At 47.0% G+C, this 24,097-nt stretch overlaps 1 pseudogene; it reads left to right on the forward strand.

The window, feature by feature from the left end:
* Window positions 1-367: 367 nt before the first annotated feature.
* LOC144102353 (uncharacterized) lies at window positions 368-2,179 on the forward strand (annotated as a pseudogene).
* Window positions 2,180-24,097: the final 21,918 nt, after the last annotated feature.

Genomic DNA, 24,097 nt, shown 5'->3' on the forward strand with positions numbered 1-24,097 from the left:
ATTCATATTTATATCTTTCGGAAAAAACTGTTTGAAAATATATAATAATATTTTCTGTAATTTCGATTGGTTCGTTGATAATTTGATCTTGTAGTTTCTTTCTGTGAATCTCGTCATTACTTTGACCAGAGTCCTTCATTGCTTTTCTGGTCACGAAACGTCTCCGTAACGATATGGGAGAGCTTCATATGTTGACCGCCCCTTCCACGAGGCGCGCTAGAAGCTCGGTGGGGACAACGACGCGAGAAAGCGAGCGCCTGTGTAGCCGCGAGACCACATGAAGATTGCGAAGCCTGTGGTGTTGCAGGTAGTATTTTTTTCCTGATTTTCGTAAAGAACTGCAGCGCATGTTACACGCTCACTTGCGATGCCGAAGACTCGCTGCGTGACGGGTTTCCACTCCGGCTACAGAGGTACGCAAGAAAAGGTCTCGCCTGTTCTGTCTGCCCAGCGACGCCGAGCAGTGTGAAATATGGAAGCGGGCGATACCACTGCAATAAAGCGGTGGATTTGGCTTCGACTCCAAGCATGTCCGCGTCTGCCAGAAGCATTTTGATCCCACGAATATTATTCGAACTGACGAATATGTGGTCAGCGGAGAAGCAGGGTCGCTGCAACGCGAGAAGTTGAAACTCAGGCCCGGCGCCGTTCCGCGGATATTCGAAGGCCTGCCAGCGTACTTGAGCAAGCCGAAGCCACGATCTCGCACGCTCAGAGTGAAGCCGCCAGTAAAAAGGATTAGAGAATCATCAGAGCACAGCGCTGCTGCAGATGATGTTGGCCCTTCAAGCGAATGCCCGTCCACTCCCGCACACGGAGATGACAGTATGCCTCACGCCTCTGGGCGCTTTCTTCTTTTCTTGTCAGCAGGTTGTTCCTGTAGCCTTTATGGTCTCTTATTTACGCACTCTGGACAACTGTTTTTCACTGTTCCTTGCAGATATCACACTGAACCCAGCAAGTGCCTCCACACGCTCACACACGGGCTGCTGTCAAACAGAGGAGGCGGTATGGTCGCTGTCGGAGCTACAGGCAGTGAAGTGCCAGCTCCAGAGCGCACAGCAACAGCTTCGCCTGTGCCAGAAAAAGCTGGCGACGACGGTGTTAAAGGCGAACAAGCTGAGACAATTAGAGAGAGATGTCGCAATGTTGTCAGAGCGTCCGAAGGTAATTTTTGACCAGTGGCTGACGAAGGCCAACTTCAAGTCTTCGAAAGCTGCACGGTAAGCTTGGACAGCTTAGGACAAACACAAAGTATAATTTGTGCTGTTGAGTGCCTTCTTTTGCGTATTTTGCGTCAGAAACTGAGTAGAATTGCATCGTAATAATGCATTTAATTTATTGTAGGATTCATTATTGCGACATGAATAAAATGACTATCAGTTTTCACTGCATCATAGTGTAATTACGAATTTAATTGCTCTTCACGGTCATGTCTGTAAATGAGTATACAGGCTGGTGTTCCAGGATTCCTATGGTGTAATATATTTTAAGTGTGAAGTCCCTTGAACACGTTTCAGAGCGAAACTTTCCTTTTTTTTCGCTAGCTACAATGAGGAGTGGCTCTATGACTGTCTGCTTCTCAAGATAAAGTCCACTGCAGTGTACACGTTCGTTCACGAGAACGAGCATCTTCCTTTGCCAAATCCTCGCACAATCTATGGCTACAGGCGGAACCTGAAGGCTGATTTTGGCTTTGACGCAAATTTATTCATTGTCGTGAAGGGAAAGCTACAAGCGGTTCTAGACAGAGAGCGTCGAGGCAACATTTGCTGAACTTTCGCTTGACACGTGTGATTCTGAAGATATAATGAGAGTCTTATAGTTCAAAACTGAATAAAAGTTTTTGTTCTAGACGTGTTAATGTTTGATGAGATGTCGGCGAGAAGAAGCGTTCACATCAGAGAGTCTGACATGGCACTCTTGGGCAAGGTGAACTTCTCCGAGCACACAAGACCAGATGATAAAAAGAAAGATGAAGATCATGTGCTCGTGTTCCCGTTCCGGCCTTTCCTGGGTGGCTGGTGACAGACTGTGGGAACTTTCTGTGCCTCTGGTGCTACAGTATTTAGCAAAGCTGGTATTGCAGTGCATTGTGCACCTAACAAATGCTGGTGTTATTGTGGATGCTATCACCTGTGACCATTCCACATCCAATCAGTGTGTGTTACAGTCTTGAGACTTGCAAGCATTGCTGCCACCTTAAATTTGTTTTCTGGCTTTTCTAAATCCATGACAGGCGTCTCTCAGGAGCACGTATGTTTTTCTGTGTGGTATGATTTGAAAACATGCATAGTTGTGTCTTCATTTTCTTCATTTTTATATTTTATAGCTTTTATGTAATGATGCAGGATATGCAGGTTATGATAATGATGCAGGTTACTAACTGTACTTTATTACTAACTCTTTTACTCCAAGCCTTCCTACTGTGTTTTAGTCTAGGGTACCACTACAAGTCACTGTTACAAAAGATTAATTACCCTACAAAAAAAAGTGTTAAGAATATTTGAGAAATATCACGGCCCTCCGGAACTACTGCGGACAAGGCCGCTTTTCCTGAAATACAAAATGTTAAAAGCCAATCAAATTTATTATTTCAAATTGCTTCAGTACATAAAAAAGCGAAACTTTACAGTATACAAAAATCCAATGCAGCTCCAGCATACCTACTCAATAAGGAAACTTTACGGCCGCCAAAAATAAGAACGAATTATGGACGCCAACATAAGGAATATCAAACAGCTAACCTTCTAAATAAAATACAAGGATCAACAGATCTGAGTGCTAATGTCTCCAAAAACAGGCTTAGAGCTCTGCTCCTGGAAATAACTTAGAACTCACATAATCTGCTATGTTTCTGTCCCTAATTGCTATTTTTTAAGAGTGCATTTTCATTTGTATCTTGCTGTTGTTTTGTTGTTATGATGTTGCAATTTTTGTTGTTTCAAAGCTTGCAACAACCATGTTCAGAATTTTGTTATGTTTGCAATCTTTTTACCAAGTATTTTGTGCCGGCATGTAAGAATTACTGTTTGTCTTATACTGTTATTTTTTTTCGTTACATGATTTCTTTACCTTTTTTCCCCTTCTTACCTCCCCCAGGAGATTTTGGTTTGAAACTTTTTTTAAAGCTAGGTTTAACGTTTGTGCCAAACTGTATGCGGGGCAAGAGCCATCGTAAGGCGTTTCGCCTTTTGCTCTTGCTCCTCTTTCTGCATCCGAAAGGAACAAATAAATAAAAAAATTAGTGCTCCCCAGGAGTTTGTATGCTTATTTATTGTGCTTTTTTACTGGAACCACAAGCATCTGGGTCGTTATGTTGTTTTTTAGTATCAAATATATGTTTTGCTATTTTATTCCGAGCACACTGCCATGTAACAAAACACTTTGTGTGTTTCTTAGTATATTTTACATTTCACATCATTATCGCATACACATATGATCATGCCTATCTGCGACCGTGGTGGTTAGGTAGACAAGGGTACTCTTTCGTTTGCTTATGGCTTTTGTATTTTACATGTTGCTCCATGCGTCTTATCACTGCTCACTTTTCTTGTTTATTGCGTGACCACTCACAGCTTGTTTCTAATTTTGGTACACGCAGCCAGCAACTGAGCACAGAACAATAAATTTCATTAGCTCCTTGCACTCTCCAGCGTCTTCGTCGTCGCAGCGTGACAAACCGTAAATAAATGGCGTATGCAGCACGAGTCTTCAGAAGCTGGCTTTGCCACCGCCGAAAGTGTCAGCAAAATCTTGTCACATAGCGCTATCAAACTGCCGGTGTTTTCGTCATAGGATAGCTTCTGCAGCGCGCACTACGGTTCTTACAATGACGTCTGATTTTCAGCAACAGTGAGCTTGCAGTATTTTTCGCAAGGTAAGCGCCAGCCATAAGCGTTCGTCTTAAGCACTTCGACGAAAGCAAGGACTCGGCTGGCACAACCCGAACCACTACGCCAGATCGTCCATGGTGACACTGCAGTCAAGTTCTGGTGAAAATTAAGGGCTCAGCAGTGCGTAGCCTGCACAATGTACAAAAATTGCTGTTCGATAACAGTCGGCAAGAAAAGCGCGTTAATCAGAAAGCGGCTGTTCCAGCAAGTATACTAGCGGCCGCCGTCGATCGCGGTTTTCAGTGTCTCCATGTTGCAGCCAAGCTTTCAGGTAATAACCGGTAAATGCTAGTAGCGTCCATACTGCAGTAAACACAGATACCAAATGAAAGTGAGCCTGCTGGCCGCAAAACAGCCGTTGTGAATGGGGCGCACGGCCGATTCGTGCCCCTCTCAAACAGCTGCGCCACTAGCGGCAAGCGCTTTCTCTATATGAAACTTTGGCTGGCGTTTCGGGACCAGAAAGAGAATTGAAAGACTATGCTTTGGCTAATATGGCACCAAAACTTTGCGTGGTCACTGGCGATAAAATCTGCTTGCGTTTTACTGAAAAAAATTGCTTGTTGCATCTCAAAGTCATTATTTCACTGAACAATGCTGTGGGCGTTTTGTGCTGCTTTCCCAGGAGCTTAATTTGTCTTTTCATGTGAGTATTATCTAGATCTAAATGTTAGTGCGACTCTTGGAAATTTTCTTTGTGCGAACAAACTGGTCAACGTAAAATTCTGCTGTTGTGCGTTATTTTTGCCATGAACACTACGTTATGAATTACAAATCGAGATGCATGTCCAGATAGTGTATCACATCCATGTCATCTGTCATGGTGTAATTTTTAATTGCAGTTGATGTGATACTTTTCCTATTTTTCTTACCTGTCTGAATCCAGGAAAAGATACTAAACTATGGTCAGAAATTCCACGTTCCACGCGACCTTTTCAGTTACTGAACATTTCGATATGAAGCTGTTGGAACTGGAATTTAACTACTGCGAGTACAATTTCTAACTCTTTGCTCGATGTTAAGAGAGCACATATATCTATTAGAGAGTCAACGGCAACGGAATATTCATAATGTGTGCGATTGCAGGGCAGAATAAAATGCCCAGTAATGATCAAGTTTGCACCAGAAACTTTTAGCAGATGATCGTATAACTTATTGAGAAACAAATCATCAGCATATTCTGGGCGATAAACTGCGCAAAGGAAAAGTATGTTACCCAAGAGGTATGGTGAGTGACTCTAGGGCAGTCATTAAGAATTATGATATGGGCAGAATCTTTGCTGCAGCCGTCAAAATTTGGAAAGAAGGGCAATTACCATTAGACCTAATCTCACTGATCTGGTCCCCGGCTTATGAGGGCGAGTGGGGGAACGAGAAGGAGCACGCGATCGCCCGAGGGCTCAATTTCCGGTAAATCGCCGATGACGCGCCGCATCCACGCGAGGAACACCCCCTATCGGCTGGCGGACTCACAACATTCCATGAAATCACATCTCATTATAAGCTCGGTAATAATGCCTATCCAGCAGCAGATAAACAGCTCAGTACGAAAGGGGAAATCATGTGGAGGAAATTGGAAACCAAGGTGTCTCCAAACCCTCAACTGTACAGTGGTTAGCAGCCTTGTCTAGAACGCGTCGACGGTACTCTGCGGAGTAAGTAAGCGCCATCTAACGTTAGGCTCTGGGTTAGAGTTATGCGTCCCGTGCAAATGGGCGGCCAAAATAAAGCGGCGCCTGCTCGTGGGTTCTCGGCCACATTTCTTCTCAGTGCTTGCGATACACTCCGCCAGGGCCGCGCTGAATATTATGTAACAGCGGTAGGAAAACCAGCGCGTTTCGCTCGAATGGCTCGGCGCCTAGGCAAGCAAGTGCTACTGATATCGGGTGATCGCGCGTTTCAAAATCAAGTGAGAGCGGATGAATGCCTGTTTCAAACACGCACCAGGCTAAGTGTGCGATAAAGGGGCTTAGTAGGATGTTTGTCCGTGCCACCACGCGTGTTACCACAACGCACCATCCGTTGCAGGCGTATTGTTTAATGGCGTATCTTTGCGCTGCACTATCAGCTACAAGAGACACCGCAGTTGGCATTCGCACAGATCTGGAACTTGGGTGCAGACACGCGCGATCATACACTATCACTCGCGCCTGCCTCCTGGCCGTTTCGTTACACTCGTGAAACACGGCGGCATGGCGACGCCCTGCTCACCATCACAGCGTCACAAATGCAAGCTGCGTGTCCCTGGCGGCACGAAATGAACTGTCAAGGTGGTGGCTGGAGAAGGAAGCGATGAGCAGGCATCCCTCTGTTTTTGCCGCGCATGCGCACGGGACGCATAACTCAAACCCAGAGCCTAACGTTAGATGGCGTTGACTTGCTCCGCAGAGCATCGTAAGCGCGCTCTAGACAGGGCTGCTCACCACTGTACAGTAAATGGAATCAAGAAGTTTTCAATCCTACATGTACACACTGCAATGCCATTGCAGATATAGGCCACATGGTGTGGACCTGCCCTTTCTATAGCTACCCGAATAGAAAGGTACAATCCTGAGAAACCTTACTGCTTAACCACGAAGCAGAACAACAACGCACAATCATCGGTCTCGCCCTGACCGCCGCTGAGTCCCGAGGGATTCCGGCCGAAGGATTGGGGAATGAGGGGGTTTAGGCAATAGCCTTCTCCCCCGTAATTTTTGAGAGGCACAAATGAAAATTCTCTCTCTCCGTCTTATCCAAAAGGGACATATTTTGGAATAGCCTTTCGTGTTCAGCGATTTGTTCTCCGATCGTTACCTCAGTACCCTTCTTCGCAACAATGGCTACTCCTCCAGTGCAAGACTCTATCTCTGCGGTACAATTGATAAACTGGAGGAACAATTGCGTCATCGGTAATTAATTTATGAAACCATGTCTCACTGATCATGCAAGAATCTGGATCATATACCAAGAGGAATTCTTCAAGTCTTCCACTTTGTTAACAGTGCCTTTAGCGTTCTCACTGAGCTCGTGCATTTGGCGCGAATTTGTCCGGTAGCTTTGAAGAGGCGTGTTGCTGTGACGTGAGATGGGAAACTGATACAAACGCTGCGATCGCAATAATGGTATTTATTACAAAATTGGTTAGTTGACATTAGCCTCAAATTGGACCAACCAGTAAAATTTTTTAACGCCATTCAGCGCATTCTGCCGAAGGTAGACCATTTTCCTGCGGCATTTACAGCCACGACCCATATTACCCATTCCTTTCATCGCGAAACTGGCATGCCTAGGAACGTTTTAGACCACCTAAAAAACAAAAAAGATTTTGTAACCGTAGCTTTCGATATCGTGGCGTATAAGTAAATATTGCTGCTTCGAGCATATTTCGCTGCATAACGCGTTCATGACGCCCCTCGCACATTTGTACTCAGCTTACTTAGCAAATAGGATATTCAATCAAACCAGCTACGTGCACTGTGTATTGTTTGGCACAACTTTTTTCCTGTTATTGATGGCCTTACAGGTGTCAGCTTTCGAAGCTTACTGGGATCGCATGCGTAGAAACGCATAAACATTTTCTCATCGTTAGCGCGGATGTTTATCGGCTAGTTTCGTAATGTACATGTATGAAAGACAGGTCTCTAGATGTCTGTGGTCACTGTGCGCTGCAAACACTCTGGATTCGATCTGACCTTTATTCCTCTCATGTCAAAGATTCATCCAATGAGTCACCGCAATGGCTTATAGGCAGAGAAAGTTTCTCAATATTGTGTGGAAAGCTATTTTTACTATCGCACTGGAGGGTAGTACTGGCATCTTCTGAAAAGAAAATGTGGAAAAATCGGGGTGAAACAAGATACACCAAAAAATTTCTTTGTATCGCATTATATCAGATTTTAACGGCTGCCTGCAGTGATACGTCCACATTTACTGAGGCTCGCGAATTACACCATCGCACATTCACGCAGTAAGCAAGGTGTACTGTTAGAAAGGTGTGCAAGGAATAAAAATAGCGCCTAGAAAAATACACGGAATGTCTGAGTTACGTACTGACCAGAAGAAATACCAATATTGCAGGAATGACCAGAGGAATGCTCTGACCAGACGAAATGACAATATGAGACCGGAGAGGATACAGACAGAGGACAATTTTCAATGAAGGTAGCGACTATGGGGAACCAGCTTCAGCCGGCTTATGCGACCAGAGTGTACGGATAGAGAAGCACCACTTCTTCCGCGTATTCAGCGTAAAGCCTGGTAACATAAATAAAAAAGATCAATTCGATTGCAGTTCAAATTTCAGCAGCTGCTAAAGTACCTATATAGAACAACGAAAGTAAATCCCTTTTTTAGCTGCCAGTGGGACCAGGTGAGCAAAAACTTACAAAAACGAGGATCCGCAAAGACCTTTCTGCTTTCTTTGTTTCTCATAGTATAGAATTATACCGCTTTCTGGTGAAGCGCATTCTGGTGGTACTTCACCATTTTCTGATGAAGTACTTCATTCTATAATTCTGCTCAGCTTTAATAATAAGATTTTGTTAGGGGCTGGATAAAGTGGTCTACTTCACAGCCATCTGTCCTTAGTACTATTAAGCCAAGGTGTACGACAGGCTACGCAAGATTTAAACAGCTTTGTCTCTTTAGGGACGCAGCTTCGACTTACAAATACATCTTTATCTGGATGGTAATATTTACTTCACAACATAGTGGTACTCACATAGAGGTTTCAATGAATCAAGACATCGAAGTCGGCTAAGATGTTACGTGGTCCAATGCGGTAATTTCGCAAGAACGCCCCGGGCACAGCACGCAGGCCTAGACCACAGGGCCCGTTCAGAGCACAGAGCACCCAAGCCAAGAACACACGCACCTCGGAGACACTTGTTTCACCTCGTCTTCACAAAGAATATTCGTTGCACGGCTCCAAGTCGCGAAAACACGGTCTCCGTGTAGATCAGGGCACGAAAGAGGTAGAGCTTGCGGCGAAAGACGTGAATAACGTCACGCTGCGGTGCATGGGAGGTGGCCGCCGGGATGGCCGGGGCGATCTTCTAGGCGACAGCGGTGACCTGGTGAGCACACGTTAGGGGCCAACATACGGAGACCGAAGTTTTAAGAGCGTTAGCTCTTACTCATCACGTTTCGAGATTTCGTGGGGTCTGCTCCCACCCTTCATCACAGCGCCATCTGTGGCAGCAACAACCCCTCACGTTTCGAGATTTTGTAAGATTTCCGACCACCCTGAGACCACAGCGCCGTCTGTGTCTGGAACTAGAAAACAGCGCATCTCGCATTGAGACTTGTAGCGCCGTCTATAATAGCATTGCAGAAACAATCACCTGCCGCGTGCCAATGATGATGCCATGGTCCAATATGGTGGGTAGAATTGGAACTGTGCGAGTATGATGTCAGGGGACGAAATGGCGGCATAGTTTCGGTTTCTAGAATCTAAGATGGCGGCCAATAGTTTTTTTTGTGCCCTCTCATCTCCTTCCTTCCCCCCTCACCAAAAAATACTCATAAATGGGAAGGAAAGCGTCCCGTTACGAGACCGGTATGCATGCATCCATTTGTTCCGCTAGATATTCTTCGACAACAACGGGCACCCAGCCGGGGACCGTTGTATAGCGAATTCCGTAGGCAAGTAAATTCCTAGGGGTTGTGGTATAGAAATAAAACCACAATTAAATAAAAAGTAAATATTGTATGCATGCAAATACTATGTGAATCTTTACCATGTCGCAAAATCCGAATTCTAGCCACACCTTGACCCCCAAAACGAATATTTCGTTTGGGACGTGTCTTGAGGGGACGCAACTCGACAGTGGTGTTACGTGCATCGCAATTTCTCTGATAGATGGCGCTATGTGGCGATCGTCCCGCTAGGTGGCGTGTGTGCACGCGTGGCCGAGCATGGTGGCAATCCACCCGGTTTCAAAGGGTATTACATTTCGTTTCTCGAGACGAGCGGCGCGTTCTTCTCCGCCTTCTTCATCTAGTAAACCAAACAGCTGACGCTCGTTATTTCAAAGTCTTCCAGACTGTTGCCGCCTTTTGTTCGAAATGCTCAACGCGGGGTGATGGCGACCATAAAAAGACGAGGGCCTCCAGGGGAGAAAGTGACCATGCGATGGCGGCGGTAGCTGTAGTCCTGCTCTGAGGCCTACGATACTTGTAGTAGAGATCGCGGCCGTTGGCGGGCGTGGTCGGCACGTGCAATTGCACCGTGTGCGTATCTAGAAGACTGTGAAGTAGATGTCGGAAGCAGCGTGTCTAAAGGTAGCTTGGGCTCGCGGCCCTACAAATGATAGATTGGTGAGTAACCGACCGTGTCACGACGGAAAGAGTTTTAGGCGAAAGTCACGTATGGAAGGGCAATATCCCAGCCCCGTGGTCCGAGGAAACGTACACTGCGAATATATCCGTGAGAGTGCCGTTGAGGCGTACTGTAAGTCTGTTGGTTTAGGGATGATAGGCGGTGGTCAGCTTAAATTTTGTCTATCGGGAACAGAGAATGCTTGTTTGTCCCCTCTATGTGTCCTTCGTCCCTCCGCGCTGAATTTACCGCCAAAATGAACAGAGTGTATTCGACAACTTTAGACAGAAAGCAACAGCCTCGGTCAGTGAGAAGTTGGCGGGGTGCACCATGACGGAGGATGTGGTCGTAAATGAGAACGTCGGCAACGTCAGTAGCAGTACTGCTGGGGAGGGCCCGCGTGATTGGGTAGCGAGTGCCATAGTCTGTAGCAATGTCAATTCATTTGTTTCCGGAGGTGGACTCAGAAAACGGACCGCCAACACTATAGAAATGTTCAGGAGGCACATCAACAGCTTGGAGCATTCCGGCTGAGAGAGTGACAGGACGTTTCCGGTGCTGGCACTGGTCGCAGTCACCAACATAGCGGCGTACGGACTGGTAGAGGCGGGCCCAAAGGAGGAGACGACGCACGCGGGCATAAGTAAGTGAGACACCCAGATGTCGAGCAGTGGGGAGGTCACGGAGTTCGTGGAGGATATCGATACGCAGGTTCTTCGGCACAATGAGCAGGAGGTCGGGGCAGGCGCGGTTCAGGATTCTGCGTTATAGAGTGTCATGAGGCAGCAGAAACCAGCGCAGAGCAGAGTAAGATAGGAATCAGTTCAGGCGGTCAGTTATAGAGCGGAGCTCGGTATCCCGTCGCTGCTCATCGCCAACGTGAGCAATAGCAGAGAGCGAGAACAGGTCGGTGCGCAGTCACTGCCAGGATTGTCAGAAGAATCAGCGGGATATCGGGAGAGGCAATCCGCATCGGTGTGTAGGCGACCGGATCTATAGACCCCATTGTAGTCGTAGTCTTGTAGGAGTAAAGCCCAACGACCTAGCCGGCCAGTAGGATCTTTCAGTGAGGAGAACCAGCAGAGCGCATGGTGGTCGGGGACAGCCGCAAAAGAGCGGCCACATAAACACGGGCGAAAGTTTCCAACGGGCCACACGAGTGCCAAGCACTGGCATTTCGTGATGGAGTAACAGCGCTCTGATGTAGAGAGGAGGCGGCTGGCGTAGGCGATGACACGGTCAGACTAAGATTGCCGCTGAGAAAGGACAGCGCCGATTCCATGACTGCTGGCGTTAGTGTGGACTTCAGTGGGAGCGGCCACATCGAAGTGTGCCAAGACAGGCGAGGTGGTGAGGTTTGAAATTAGGGCGGCAAAGGTGTTTTCTTGTAGGGGGCAATAGGTGAAAGTCGTGTCCTTTTTAAGCATATCACTGAGAGGGCGGGGGATGTCAGCAAAGCGGGGCACGAATAGGCGGAAGTAGGAGCTTAGCCCCAAGAATATCCGTACGTCATGCGCACGAACGCGGCACCGGGAAGTCTTTCACGTCTCTAAGCTGTATCAGGGTGAACACCCGTGGCATAGAGGACATGGCCGAAGATTGTGATCTGAAGACGCACGAAGCGGCATTTGGGAGAGTTGAACTGTAGGCCGGCCTGACGGAAAAGTGAAAGAATCTTGGAAAGATCATGATGGTGAGCGGAACAGCTGTGGGAAAAGAGAATGATATCGTCGAGATAGCAGAGGCACGTGGACCATTTTAATCCGTCAAAAAGGGCTTCCATAATACTCTGGAAGGTGGCCGGCACGTTGCATAAGGTAAAAGTCATAACTCTATTGGAACTGATGCAGCCCATCAGGTTTTACAAACGCGGTCTTCTCACGGTCCTGGTCATCCATTGCTCTCTATCAATAGTCGAAACGAATGTCTATGGAGGAGAAGAATTTGGCACCAGAGCGGCAATCAAGGGCGTTGTTGATACGCTAGAGGGGGTACGCGTCCTTTTTAGTTGTCTTGTTCAGGTGGTGATAGTCAACACAAAAAGACCATGAGCCATTCTTTTTCTTCACAAGGACGACTGGCGATGCCCAAAGGCTGTAGGAGGGTACAATAATGTTCTTATCATGCATCTTCGTAATCTCGGCGTTAATGACCTAGCGCTCACCATGGGAGACTTGGTATCGTCGACTACGGATTGGAGAGGCATCTCCTGTGTCGATGCGGCCCTTAACAGAAAGAGCTTGGCCCAGTGGGATGTTATTCAGATCGAAAACGTCCGAAAAAGTTTTGAGAAGGGCTCGAAGCTGGGCAGTTTGGGCGCGCTGCAGGTCGGAGTGCATCATGTTCTCGAAGGCGTCTGTAGAAAGAAAGGTAGGCTGGGGACGGCCTGCTTGATCTTGAAAAGAGGCGGTGACGAATGTAGCGACTTGGCACATTGCGAGGGGGAGATCGTAGCAACGCAAATGCCTGATGGAAGAACTTGAGATGAGAAGCCGAAGTTGAGGAACGGCGGAGACAGTACGTGCACCTTGACCCAGCCGATTGTATAGGGCAGAGCAACGTTGCGGGTCAGCAGGAGATTGGAACTAGGCGCAACATGGTAGTCGGCTTCGGGAACAGGGGGATAGGGTGTCAGTGCAATGAAGGAGGCTGTTGAGACAGCAGGCGAGCATAGTCTGCATGGAACAGGCGGAGAGATGGATCGACGTGCTCCGAACGGAGTTGTGGGAGCTCGAGTTGTAGGACGCCCTCCGAGCAGTCAATCAGCTGAATTGTCGGAAAGGAAATCCATGCCGAGAAAAAGGTCATTGCGCAGGCGGAAAAAACGGTGAACTGAACCTGGGTACAGTTGCCGGCAACAGTCATGCCAGCAGTACGTAGTCCCTTCACACCAGGTGTGCCTCCATGCGCCACGCACACGCGGGACATCCCAGCCGTGAGCACTTTGCAGAGGCGACGGCTAAGGGCAGAACTCATCAAAGATACGTGCCCACTGGTGTCAATGAGGGCGCGCACAGGAAAACTGTCGACTGTGACGTTCAGTAAGTTCGGCCGGGTGGTCAGTAGAAGTTTTCTAGTCGGGGAAATTGATGCAGCGTCATCTCAGGGAGCTGCATCAGCTAGTTTTCGACAGTGCAGCAGACGCAGGGGGCAGTGACCGAAAAACGGGATGATCGCTGAGCGTATGTGACGGCGTTGGGGCGACAGAGAGCAGGAATTGCGGAAGGAGTGTTCAGACTGGTCGGGGTGGGAGCAGAGAGAGAAGCGGCGCTATTGGGGGTCAGGATGGTAGTTGGAGAAGCCACCGCCGGGAGGCGACGACCAAGGGCTGCGGCAATGTGGAGAGATGTTTCCAACGCGGGAGCAGAGAAAGCAGTTGAGTCTGTCGTCAGCCGTGCGCCATTCCGCCCGATTGCGGTAACGGGAAGAGGAGTGATAAGTAGGATGGAAAGCAGGGGAAGGAGGCTGGCGGACGGCTGGGCAACCAACGGAACACACCTGGTGGGAAAGATACAGGTTTTGCAGTTTTCCTTGAAGACAGCCTGAATAAGCGACACGACGGGCAGCGTCCTATCAGGGACGTATGGTGGAGATATGAGAGGTGCGAGGGCCTCCAGTTCACTTCGGACGATCCAGGTGACTTAATCGGTGACGAGTGGGACGTCCGAGGGCGCGCGGGACGGAGCTTGCTGGTCCTCGCAGGAAGATGTCGCGGCTGTGTTAGGAAGGCGGGAAAACGGCTGTGGAATGCTTTTCACTTTCTCAAATCTACGGCACTCTTTAATGATAGACTCAATAGTGGAACAGTGTTTACAAATAACGAAGTTGAAGCATCGCCTCCAATGCCTTTGAGCACGTGGCCCACCTTGCCTTTCCCACTCATGGCAGCGTCGGCCTTATGGCAAAGAGCCAAGATTGGGCTCGAGACGCAAGCTGTTTCTTGGCGGGGAGCTTCCGGTCATCTGGCGCGCCAAATAGCGTCCTCAACTTCTCCTTAAAGGCGTCCAAGCTTTGTTAGGTCTTCCTCGTGGGTCTCGTACCACACTCGTGCCGTGCCATTGAGGTAAAATGTCACACTGGCGAGCGCTAACGTATAGTTCCACCTGTTATTGGTGCTGAGTGCTGACACGTTCATAGAGGCTACGCCAGCTTTCCACATCCGTGCCCACAGTGCAGGAAAAGGTGCCGGTGTTGCGAGGAAGAGCCATGATCAAGGAAAAAGCAGTGGTGGGGCTCCTTGACTCACCGGGTAGAGAACTGGTTGCAGACGCAGCCTGACGACTACTACTACGAAGCTGCGTGGTGTTCTCGGCGTAAAATCCGCACCTCCACACGAGATGTTACGTGGTCCATGGCGGGAACGACGCAAGAGCGCTCCGGCCACAGCCCACAGGCCTAGAGAACAGAGCCCGCACAGAACACAGAGCACCCAATCCCAGAACACGCTCACCTCCGAGACACTTCGTTCACCTCGTCTTCACCAAGAATATCTGGTGGAATAGTTCCTAAACCGGCTTCATGTGACACACTTGTTGCACCCACCAACACTAAAACGCGGGGACGCTCAGTTTGGAGCTCCCAGATGCGCCTTGGTGCCAGCGACGCAATGCGCCAGAAGATGAGAGTAAATTAGAGCGACGCGTGGCCGGGGCACAAGCCAGGCATGAGGAGTTCAGTCCTAGAAGCCTGCTTGGTTGCACACCTAATTTTGGCGTTCCGCTATAACCCCACATTGCTCTTGATAGTGGTGACTCTGGACAAACAAATGACAAACCCCAGCAACCTACCAGCCTCAGACGACCGTCTGCTTGGCGCTACCTCGCGCTCCCGGGACGTTGCAGAAATTGAGCTCCGCCTGCTAACGTTCTGGCGCAAGAGCCATCAGGAAGTGTTCGCCGAGGTGGAAGCCATCTTCCATCTCCACCGCGCAACCTCGAAGACTTCTCAGTTTCGCCACCTGCTTTCCATCCTATCTCATTAGGTGGCTCAAGAGGTCGCGAGCGTCATATCTGGACCTTTCGGCGATGCAAGATACGATGTTAATGTATTTTTCTCTGCTCTCTTCAAGCTTGCTAAATTGTGTCCGATGATGATACAACGAAAGTGGCAGTAATGTACGAAGAAACACGCCATGAAATACTCCGTGTGAAAATAACAGGTTATTTAGGAGATTCCTGTAACTTTGTGGCCGGGTTTACACCCGAAAGACAGGGCGTTGCTTACGTAAGGGCAAAAGGACACGCATTGACAATCCTGAATAAAGGAGGCAAAAATCTGTCGGAGCTCCGCCACCGATGTGATTGCAAGAACACCGGAAGGAAACCTTTGCAGATTACTAGATACTTGGCGCAGGCTTATGACAGAACAGAAGCGAAAACTGTTGAACCATTATTCATAAAGCAGCCACCCAGTCCCTCAGCACCGTCTCCATTCATCTGATTGAAAAAGAACTCCACTACCTTGAAGACCACTTGAATAGCCCTTCTTGATGCAGCTGTGTTCTTTTGATTGTTTTATACTCGTGTCGGTTTTAAAATTTTACACGATTTTTCTTCTGACATCGCTGTGCTGTTTTTTTATCCGATGGCTCTTTACCCTCCGCGCTTGCTTTCGGTTTTACTCCTGTAGTGTGATGTTTCTAGTTTCTTTATGTTCATCTTTTTTTTTTTTGATTGCACCCGTCTTTACTTGAAGACTTCGCTGTATTGTTTTTTAACCATTGGCTCCGTCCAACCCATGCTTGTAATGGTGTTTCTTTTTATGCAACATTTGCCCTTCTTTCGCTTTCATTTATCCAAATATTCTTTTGTTTACATCAAGGATTTCTTTTTTATGTCTATGTGTATCCGACTCCGGCCCCAGCCTTGGATTTTTACGAAGCCCTGCTTTCGCAGATTCTGCTTCTTTAGAGATCTCCTGAGCGCGGAAAGACTGTTTCTATGCTGATTATTTTGATCCGGCTTTTTGCTGCATTCACCTTGCCGTTCATCATCAGCCTTGGCCTTCTGTACTGCACAATAGCGCTTGTCTTGTGAACATTCAGTTTGGAAAAAAAAATATTCTTTAGCCTCTTATCGTTTCATGGCTGCTTGGTTGCCACTAAGAGATGCCTTTCGATAAGAAAAGGCGCCCGTTCCTGTCAATTTATATCTTTCGTCCTTGGCTATTTCGCGCTGTGAAGTGAAGAAGAGATTAAGAAGTTTGCGAGGATACGATGGCAAGGATTAATTGGCGAGGCCAAGGAATGGATTAATTGGTGAGGCATCTTAGTGGCCTTTGCCCTGCTGTGGGCGTAGTCAGGCTTATGACGAAGATAAAGGTTTTTATTAGCCTAATCTTGAAGAGGGAACTTAATACGCTATTTTGGCGGAACCAAAATAACGAGCTAGTGATATGTAGAAAAGATGAACTCAAGATATCGCTTCGTAACAGATATGCGGCTTTAACAGGAGACAACGACCTAATGTCTAATCAATGAACGATGATTGCATAGCTATCACCAGCTTTCGCTGTCGAAAGCGCCAGCAGTGCATGAATGGAAAAGCACCACTGCATCCGTATATGAGTTCTAAAGCTTGTTACTGCTAGAAAAAGATTAATCCGTTTGCAGTACAGCTTCCAGCAGCTGTTCACATTGCCTGTCGTGGAAAGCAAAACAAAATCCCTCTTTTGGGAGGCAGTAGGACTCCATGCGCACCACTCTACAGGAGAGAGGGTTAGCACGGAGCGTTGTACCTTCTTCGTACGTATAATACAGAGGTATACCGCTTCCATGACCTGCAACTCTTTCAGAGTACTTCAGTTATTAATTCTGTTTTGCTCTAATACAGAAGTTTTGTTAGTGGCTGAATAAAGTGGCCTGCTTTAGAACAATCCCTCACTATCGGCTATTAAGCGAATGCCTGCGACTGGCTGCACAAGATTTAAAAGGCATTGCCTACTTAACTACGCAGCTTCAATTTATAAAATGCATCGTTATCTCGAAGGTAATATTCAATTCCAAATATAGTGGTATTCACAATATCTCTTTAGCATATGGTTTAAACCATCGACTTTTCTAACTGAGCTGTATATTAAAATGCTGTTTCATGCGTTAAAGTCTTCGGGGCGGCATTTTATTTCAGAATTTTCTAGCAGAGTGCACAATAAAAAATTCTTTGGAAAAAATTTCGTTACGTTTCAAGGGAGTGACAAAAAAAAGACACACACCAGTTCCTTATCTATTAAATGCGCATTTCATAAGGAGACGGATTACTAAGGAGGAGAAGTTTGTTTTGCTGACCGGCAGTTGATATACCGGAGTATCTTCTACAATATCTGAATACGAGCTAATATTAGAGAAGGACGTTCTGGCGGGCTCGTTGGTTTATAATGAAGAGAATGACTACAAACTGCGCGAACAAGGCGGGACGTAAGGCACACAAAAGGACATACAAAGCGCAGACTTCCAACTGATTTGATTTGACAAAACAGATGGCTTATAAGGCCCGCGAACATAACAAGAAAAACACTATCGCCATAAGGCTTGACGATAGAAAACATCAGCAGAATTTTACCGGACAATCAGAGCCGGTGTGAAACACGAACATGCCCTTCAAAAACCTTTATCTCTTGTCTCGATAGCGACAATGAGGGCGAGCTAACGCAGTCGTCACAGAGGAAAGCTGTCTTGCCCAGGTAAGGGACGAAGTTGTGGCTGTCACAGCTTTTGCAATGCAATGGGAGAATGCTGCCATTGCCGGTGTGCCACGACCTTTCATGCTCCAGGGCTCGCTCACTGAAGCACCGGCCAGTCTGGCCGATGTAATCCCGCCCACAAGATAGAGGTGTCTGGTCGATAACCTAGGCAACACACCTGGTGATCTTGGTCTGACGATTTTTCTTGCACGACCTGCGGTCTGTTCTTGTTTCATTTGTTCTGATAGCAGAGGACATACTTTATTCAGATTACAAGGCGCCGAAAATACGACACGTATTTCGTATTTACCTGCCACCTTCTTGATGCTCTGGGAAACAGTGAAAATATGGCATGACAAAGAGAGGGGTCCGGTCACACACTGTACTTTACTTACTGCATTCTTCAACCTCTGAAGAATGCCTTCACGTGAGATGTGAATTACTTGCTGAGGGTAGCCCGCGGATTCGAGCCGCATAACTTGATTCTGGAAACTCGATGAACGAGAGTGAACACATGACTTATGAAAGACAGACAAACAGCAGGACATGATGATGTTGGTAAACTTTACTAAGTTAGTAAAGCGTTACTTTACATTACTAAAACTTTGCTAAACTAAAATTTACTAAACTTTACAAAACTTTACTAAATTTTACTAAGTTAGGAAAGCGTAGCCTCATCCTGTCCTGTTGTTTTTCTGCCGTTCAGAAGTCATGTGTTCACTCTCTTGAATCGAGTTTCCGGAATCAAGTTATGCGGCTCGAATCCGTGGGCTACCCTCGGCAAGTGATTCGCAGCTCATGTGAAGGCCTTCTTCAGAGGCTGATGAATGCAGTAAGGGAAGTACAGTGTGTAGACCGGACCCCTCCTTTCGTCATGCCATATTTTCACTGTCTTTCCCACAGCATCGAGAAGGTGGCAGGTAAACACGGAGTGCCTGTCCTGTTTTCGGCGCCTTGTAAGCTGAAAAAAGTAAGTTCCCTGCTCTCAGAAGAAAAGAAAGAAACAAGAGCAGAACGCTAGTCGTGCACGAAAAATCATCAGACCATGTTCACCAGTTGTGTTTCCTAGGTTGTCCACAAGATACCTCTATCTTGTGAGCGGGATTACATAGGCCAGACTGGCCGATGCTTCAATGAGCGAGCCCTGGAGCATAAAAGATCGATGCACACCGTCAGAGGCAACAATCTACCATTGAATTGCTAAAGCTGTGCCAGCCGCAACTGCGTCCCTTACCTGGACAAGATCACTTTCGTCTCTAACGCACACAGAAAAACAGAAAGAGAGGTTGCCGAGGCAAAAAAAAAACGCTAAGGCGCCCGTGTGCTGTGCGATGTCAGTGCACGTTAAAGATCCCCAGGTGGTCGAAATTATCCGGAGCCCTCCACTACGGCACCTCTTCCTTTCTTCTTTCACTCCCTCCTTTATCCCTTCCCTTACGGCGCGGTTCAGGTGTCCAACGATATATGAGACAGATACTGCGCCATTTCCTTTCCCCCAGAACCAATTATTATTATTATTATTATTGTTATTATTACTATTATTATTATTATTATTATTATTATTATTATTATTATTATTATTATTATTATTATTATTATTATTATTATTATTATTATTATTATTTCGAGGCGTTCCTGATAGCCAAAAGGGTGAGGAATCCGTTAGCTCGCCCTCATTTCCGCTATCGAGACAAGAGATTTTTTTGAAGGCCGTGTTTGTGTTTCACACCGGCTTTGATTGTCCTGCAAAATTCTGCTTTCGTTTTCTATGGTCGAGCCCTTTGGCGATAGTGTTTTTCTTGTTATGTACGCGGGCCTTATAAACCATGTGTTTTCTGAAATAAAATCAGTTGGAAGTCTGCGCTTTGTCTGTCCTTTTTTGTGGCTTACTTCCCGTATTGTTCGTGCAGTTTGTAGTTACTCTCTGTGCAGTTTGTAGTAATGTTATAACCTAAGGAAAGCGTCTTTGCCTTATCTACTCCGGTTTTCAGGTTGCTAGGCTGGAAGGTGAACCCTGCGAGTCTGTCACGGATCTCTCCGGAGAACACTCTGACTGAAGGAATGAACTAGGCGACGGGTGTACCCACACAAACGCACATTTTATACACCCTACGTGGCACATACACTAGAACACAAAACTAACAAAACTAACACAAAGCACAAAGACTATAAATACACACGACCCGGGCACACTGCTACTAGCGTCTACTACTAGTGTTCTACTATTAGCGGTCGGCGTTCGTGCTCACGGTTGGTTCGTTGTGGCTGTGGCGTTGTATGGATCCAGTAGGCGGCGTCGATCCGGCGTTCGCTGTGCTTGAGCTGGCGTCGCTGGCTGCGTCGTACAAGCTCCAGGTCCAAGCGCCCGTGGAGGTGATGCCGGTGTTGGCTTTGGTGGCGGGGTCGCTGGCTGCGTAGTATAAGATCCAGGTCCAAGCGCCCGTGGAGATGATGCCGGTGTTGGCGTTGGGGTCACCACCCGGGTGGGTTGCAACAGCGCTGGAGACACTCCTGGCCGTAGCAGGTGGTAGCCTCCTCTGTTGACTCCCCGGAATGGGCTCAGGCACGGCAGGAGGTCCACGATGCGAGGTCGGAGAACGCGAGCTCACCGGAGCAGTAGCCGGCGTCGCTCTCTTCCAGCCAAAGTGTCCCTGACCCGCCGGAGCCTCCGCTTCTCTGCTGTCCCCCCCCCCCCCCCCAGGCCTCGCTCTCACTCGTCCTTTTATAGCCTCGGTGTTAGTCCACGTATGTCTTGTCGTCGTCCTCTTCTCTTCTACACCAATCATCTCTGTCCACGTCACCGAATCCTTCTCGACCAATCATCTCTCGCCACCTCAACGAATGCTTCTTCCTCTTCTTTATACTTCGGTTAATTCGCGTCGTCCTCCTCGCACCTTTTTCCTTTAAAGTTGAATTTAGGCTCCTTAATATATGTGACAGAGTCAAAGAAGTCCCGTGAACTGCGTGTACTTTCACATCATTAAGTATCGGCTATTAATGAACGCGTATTTGAGGGGAAGAACGAGTCGAGGGAACATTTGTATTGTAGTTACACGTAGAGTATCAGCCAGAGCTATTGACTTCGTTTATCGCTTACGGAGTTGACCTTAATGTATCAGCGTCAGGTTGTTGTGTAAGTGTCATCATTGTGGTCCGCTAGCATGGTGATGGTTTGCAGCAGTGTCGATGAAATTCCCCGTCTATTCGAAAAGATTCGGGAAGGAAACAGATTGGTTTGATCCTCTGTGCCGCCGGGAATCCCAACGGCAGAGACACGATGAGTACAAGCATTCCCTTTGCCTGGTTCTCGGCTTCATTAGGGTGAAATGCTTTGGAAATGGGTCTTTGACAGCACCTTCACAAGAAGAAAAATCAAAAAGGTACAGCACACAAAAGGACATGGACAAGGAGGGAGCACAACTAGCGCAGTCTCACGACTAATTATATTTGAAAAAACGACGCATTGTTCATAGCTTCTAACTGTTATATCACACACTATGCGTAGTCCAGAAACCTCCCTTCATGTGTCCAACTGATGGTGTTGGCAGCCTTCTACGAAGTGCTAGTAAGCTTTGGGGTACTGTGAGCAGGAGAACTTCGAGCCAGGAGAGAGCAGCGAAAGAAGTTTCCTTCTTCACAGACAACGGCTTGAACCTTCTACAAGCTGATAAGAAGCGAGGATTGATATTCCAACCTTTAGGAATGTTGGTGAGAAAGCCACTCAAGCAACCGAAAAGAACTTTGTTCGGAAGAAGGTGAAACAATTCAAGGTAAAGACCCATGCTTCAAAGCTGTGGAAATACCTTGGTTTAGATAGTTTTTCGAGAGCTGTTCTTAGCTGCAAGTGCGATAGCTGTAAAAACCCATAAGTTGACTTGTCATTAAGATGCATAGTAAGTGAAAAAAGTACATGGAAGCGCGAAATAAGAGGGTTTCTTCAAAACCGTCTAAAGTTGGAGGTGGTGGAAGACCCGTTCTTGACTATGAAACGCTGGAGATACTATTTCCAGTGAAACAGCGCAACGGCACAAGGCCAGAGGACAAGAAAGGACGATACACAGCGCTGACTAACAACAGAATGTTTATTCAGTGAGCCATGCTTACAAAGGCGCCAGGGACACTGAAAAAACAGAAAAACAGAAAAAAACAGAAAAAAACACACACAGAACCGTGACAGATATCCCTCCAACCAGGCACGTATATGATAACACAAGGCTAACACGTGTGCAAAAATTCATGTTCTTTCTGCAAGATAGCGACAGAAGGGGTGCTTACGCACCTCTGACCCAGCTTCAAGATCTCAGACGCTTCGATAACTTCTCTAGCCAGCTGATCTTTGTGTCTATCAACAATTCTGCTTTTGTCATACAGAGGCTGGCACGGACCCTTGAAAATCGTCTCATTAGCTCAAATGCTGAAAAAGTTTTTCGTTTTGTAGATGACTACCTGATTCTGATAAAATCCGATGCGGTGAATTTTGATCAAGAAGTTAATGCCATTCTTTCAGTTTTTCTGAAGTCCTCGCGCCTCTTGAAGTGACACACGAAGTACCTGCTGATGACTGCATAAAATTTCTTGATTTGACCCTGTACTTCACTGTTGCACATATGTGCTGGTCTTTTGAACCTAGGAGCAAAAAGCCGTTGCTTCCGTATAGTTCCTCTCATTCGAAGCTCGTAAAAAGGGGCATTATAGCGTCTTGCTTCAGTAACGCCATGAAAAAATCTTGCACCCACAGGACTGCCAATAGCTTTTATTATCAGGTTCAGAGGCTCGTTACTGCAGGATACCCCCTCAACGTCTTAGCAGCTGTAGCGGAGGGGATGCTGAAAAAGTTAAAACTTTCTGCCGCTGTCCACCATAGTACCAGAAGAAAAAATGTGTGTGTGATACCCTACATTCATATTGTATCGCATAATTTGAAAAGAATAGGTAAGAGAGCCGGAGTAGATGTTGTGTTTTCAGCTCCTGTGAAATTGAGAAGTCTGTGCGCGTGTGTAAATGGCCCCAAAAAGTCAAATGAAGGTGAACCCATCTGCACAAAACAGAATGAGGTAAAATTTGTGAAGTGCGTAGAGAATCTGGTTTATTCGATCCCTTTGAGTTGTGGTGGTTCGTATGTTGGACAAACTGGTCGTTGTTTGAACGATAGGCTGAGGGAGCACAAAAATGATGTCAAGAACGCTGCCCGCCACATTGGTGTTCACTGTCGTGATTGTTCGTGCCAGCCTCTGTATGACAAAAGCAGAAGTGTTGATAGACACAAAGATCAGCTGACTAGAGAAGTTATCGAAGCGTCTGAGATCTTGAAGCTGGGTCAGAGGTGCGTAAGCACCCCTTCTGTCGCTATCTTGCAGAAAGAACATTAATTTTTGCACACGTGTTAGCCTTGTGTTATCATAAACGTGCCTCGGTGGAGGGATATCTGTCACGGTTTTGTGTGTGCTTTGTTTCTGTTTTTTCTGTTTTTCTGTTTTTTCAGTGTCCCTGGCGCCTTTATAAGCATGGCTCACTGAATAAACATTCGGTTGTTAGCCAGCGCTGTGTATCGTTCTTTCTTGTCCTCTGGCCTTGTGCCGTTGCGCTGTTTCACTGGAAATCATGTCAGACCAACGTGCCCATCAGTTATTGTTGCACTGGAGATACAGTCGCATATCTACAGGGCGCTGCGTCTGTAGGCTCTTTTCTTGTTCCATCGAAAGCCTGTACTGGCTGACATTGTGTTATTCAGCATTGGCCGTCATCTTACGCTCTTTTTTGACGGCGAGATAACTCTGCAGATTTTTTGCTATGTTGATGACTATTTGTTTTTTTAATATCAACCCAGCGAGACGTACATTGTAACTGTGATAGAAATTGTGTCAGCCTTCAGACGACATCGAAAGGGTATAACTTTTAATCATGAATTACTGGACCATGAAAAGCTGGAATTTTTAGGTATAAACCTGACTATAACTCCAGATCACGAGTGCTGGTTGTACTTCCCGCGGGCACAAAAAGACTTGTTGCCTTTCGGGTACGCACATTCTAAGTCTAAAACGTACCATCAGGACCTATGGCTTGCGGGTGTCCTTGTCCAAGCACTTGCGCACGCCTACATGAGACCCTCGAAATCAGGTCATTAGGATTGCGAAGGCTAGGTTTCCTTTTGCAATAATTGCTGCTGTGGCAGAAAAGCTTCGGCGGAAAATGAAATATAGGACGTACCGCGATAGTGGCTTTC

The sequence above is a fragment of the Amblyomma americanum genome, chromosome 8 (genome assembly GCF_052857255.1).
Source record: "Amblyomma americanum isolate KBUSLIRL-KWMA chromosome 8, ASM5285725v1, whole genome shotgun sequence".
In the NCBI taxonomy this organism is placed as follows: Eukaryota; Metazoa; Arthropoda; class Arachnida; order Ixodida; family Ixodidae; genus Amblyomma; species Amblyomma americanum.